This window comes from Sinocyclocheilus grahami, unplaced genomic scaffold, assembly GCF_001515645.1.
Source record: "Sinocyclocheilus grahami isolate Dianchi unplaced genomic scaffold, SAMN03320097.WGS_v1.1 scaffold48.1, whole genome shotgun sequence".
Lineage (NCBI taxonomy): Eukaryota > Metazoa > Chordata > Actinopteri > Cypriniformes > Cyprinidae > Sinocyclocheilus > Sinocyclocheilus grahami.
Window position 1 is genome coordinate 2409484 of NW_015505227.1, and position 3196 is coordinate 2412679.

At 37.4% G+C, this 3196-nt stretch overlaps 1 pseudogene; it reads left to right on the plus strand.

The window, feature by feature from the left end:
* The first annotated feature begins 443 nt into the window (after positions 1 to 443).
* On the plus strand, positions 444 to 2027 carry LOC107582932 (homeobox protein Hox-B10a pseudogene; annotated as a pseudogene).
* The last annotated feature ends 1169 nt before the right edge of the window (positions 2028 to 3196 follow it).

Below are 3196 nucleotides of genomic sequence, written 5' to 3' on the forward strand. Positions count from 1 at the left end.
TGATATCTATCTAGTCTTTTTTTTTTTTTTACTTTTAATGTCAGCAAATACAATTAGCTCTTTTTTTTTTGGTTAAATATTTATTAACAATATCAAATGCATCACGCAAAGCCCAGTGCGCAGTCCAGTATTTTTGTAACATTTATGGTTGACCTAATATGCAAAGTCATTGCTAAATTAGTTTAGTTCACCTTAACTATATATATATATACATAATATTTAAATCTTTTAAATCTTCAAATCTTCAAGATGAATACGATTGTCTTCTTGTATGGGCTTCCAAACATTCCCTATGTAATCGGATAGTTTTGACTTAAAAAAGGTGAAATCACAATGATTTGGGATGGAAGCTTGATGAAGCACTTGAATTAAGCAGTTCTGCAAGGGGAGGAGCTTGCCCGTGAACCCCAGTCTCTATTGAGCTCGCATGCAGCAGAAGGAAACGTACGTGCGCCATACTCGTTGAAAGACCAATAGTAAGGGACACTGTTGCCTTGGCCCAAAATATGCTCCAGCAATGTCATGCTCCGAGAAATTCTCTGCGGTGAAAGTCACACTGTCTAAAGGGGAAATCTTTCGATAGCACAGGTCTAAAGGATCCTTTGCGTGGGGCGTACGGAGGCTCACGTCCTAATCTGGACTGCCAAATCCAAAATAGCGGGACCACCCCAGCGTATTCGATCGCGCTTCAGACAGTAAAACAGGTTCAGACATCCCCGGTTGAGTAAGCCATGGCTCTGCCGAGTCACCAGTTTATCCATGGAGCTGTGAACTGGGATGGAGAGCACTTGAGTCCCGTCCAGGTTTCTCATGTCAGCGCGTGTCCCATCAGCGCTTCAAGTCGAAAAGAGGACCCCTTCTATTTTTCTGTGTCTCCCTTTCTCCTCATTTGTTTTTCCCTTTCCCCCCCTCTCACCGACCAACAGAGACACAGTGCGTAGTCTGTCTGTGCTGACATTATTTCCTGTCATAAAATGTCGGACACTGCAGGTAATGGCCGCGAGAGTCAAGCACAGTGGCTATTTGCGCACTGTGAAGGGCGACTATATAATAGCCTTGTCTCTCTTTCTCTTTTTATCTGAAGACGTGACTTTAGAAAACGCTGCAAATGGCTGGCTGTCGGCGAAAGCAGGGAGGAAGAAGCGATGTCCTTACAGCAAACACCAAATCTTGGAGCTGGAAAAAGAATTCCTATTCAACATGTATCTGACTCGCGAGCGCCGCCTGGAGATTAGCCGGAGCATAAATCTCACCGACCGCCAGGTTAAGATTTGGTTTCAGAATCGCAGGATGAAATTGAAAAAAATGACTCGAGAGCACCAGACAAGGGACCCTGGCACAAATGTCACTGTCTAGTTTATTATGTAAGACGGTTAAAAAGAACTCAAATCACTGCAGTTATCATCCGTTGCAAGTGGATTGATGCAACTGCTGCTTCTGATGGATTAACGGGAGGAAGCGATCAGTACGATCTTACTACGGTGTTTCACAATATGTGTTCTATAAGGCAAATGTAAGGGAGATAAATGTAATACCTCGCATGAAGATGAACAGAAAAGTGTAACGAAATAAGAAGACAAGTCTTTGGCTATTCAATGTAAGCTTGTCATATTCACACAGGCCCATGAACTGTTTATGATGTCGTTTAGGTTCTGGTCAACCTTTCATTATACGAGGATGATTTTTATTTATTTATTTATTTTTTACAGGTTATGAGTGTTACAGCGTTTTATTTTATTTTTTTAGATAGGGCATTTTAAATTTTAGGTAACTAAATATTTGCGGACACTCCCGAGTAAAAAAAAAAAAATCCTAAAAGGAAATCCATTATCAGAGGAGTTACATCAAGCACAGGTACTGTTGTTTTGTTTAAAATGTTGTTTGTTGTCTAGTCGTTATATTGGTTCGAGTGAAAAGGCACAGATTTTCTTCTTATGCTGAAGCATGGTCGAATGTATAACTTAAACTGTGATTCTTAAAACTTAAAATTCTGTTTTGAAAAGCTGTGCATTTTTAAATAAAAGCTACGTGACCATAAAACGTTCAGTTTGTGTATTAAATATGGTGGTCACTTTGAAAATGACCTTATCGGCAGTGTTCTAATTTAGTATTGTGACCATGCATTTTGAAAAATAAGTAGACCTATAAAGGTCATATTTAAAGGTGTAATACAAGCTTTTATACAATTCAAGAATTCAGTTCATGACAATTTATAGCTTGGAGAGACGAAGAACCTGGCATGAAGCTTTCTTTAGTCTTACAATTAAAGGAGAAGCCATTTATCAATTGTATCAATTACAAAACTTTAATTACGAGCTGACCGTGAACTAGTAATTATTTTATTATTAGATATATGAACAGATTTTGGCCACTTGAGTTTGGGTGTAGAATAGATAAGAAAAATACATTTGAGTTTAATTTGAACAAAACCTTTTGAAATTCAAATTGATTGACAGAATATGTGGAGTCGTTGTCTTAACACTAAATCCAAACGAAAAGAAAATATATTATTACTATTTTTTATAAATTTTATTATGGCTATATAATTTTTAACCAGAGATATAAAACATATAATGTAAGGGCATCACAAATGCAAATTATATTATCTCTGGGATCAATTTCTTGTAAATTCAAAATGGAGCTCCTATTTGAATTTTAGAAATTAAGGTGAAGTTATATTTACCCATCTGGATTCATTTTACGTTCTGCTTTCATCTGCAATATCTCAAATATCTCATGGCTGCATTAACAGACCTATATTTGAATGGGCGAAAACTATTGTGAGCGCTTTCTTGAGTATTTTATATGTGCACTAAGAAGTGTTAACCGGAAATAATGGTAAAGTATGTGAACTTTAGGTATGGATGTTTGAAACTTTGGTATGTTCATTTGCACTGTGAAGGATTTTTATTATTAAATTTGTATTGTGTTATGAGATGTGCTATATTTTTTGTAGGTTTCAATTAAGTGAAGATGAAATGTATCAGTTGTTTACTTTTGTTCCATTCTGTCCGAGAGTTTTCGTCGCGTAAGAAATAATTCTGAACATATGCTGATGTTGCTTGACTTGATACAATTCCTCCTCTTTTGTCTAAGCCAGTCTTTGCTTTGGTGAACCGCCATGTTGAGAAGGGACAATCCCCAACGTCATTGGCCAGGCAGGGGCCTCTTTTTTTATAACAGGGGGCAATAGACC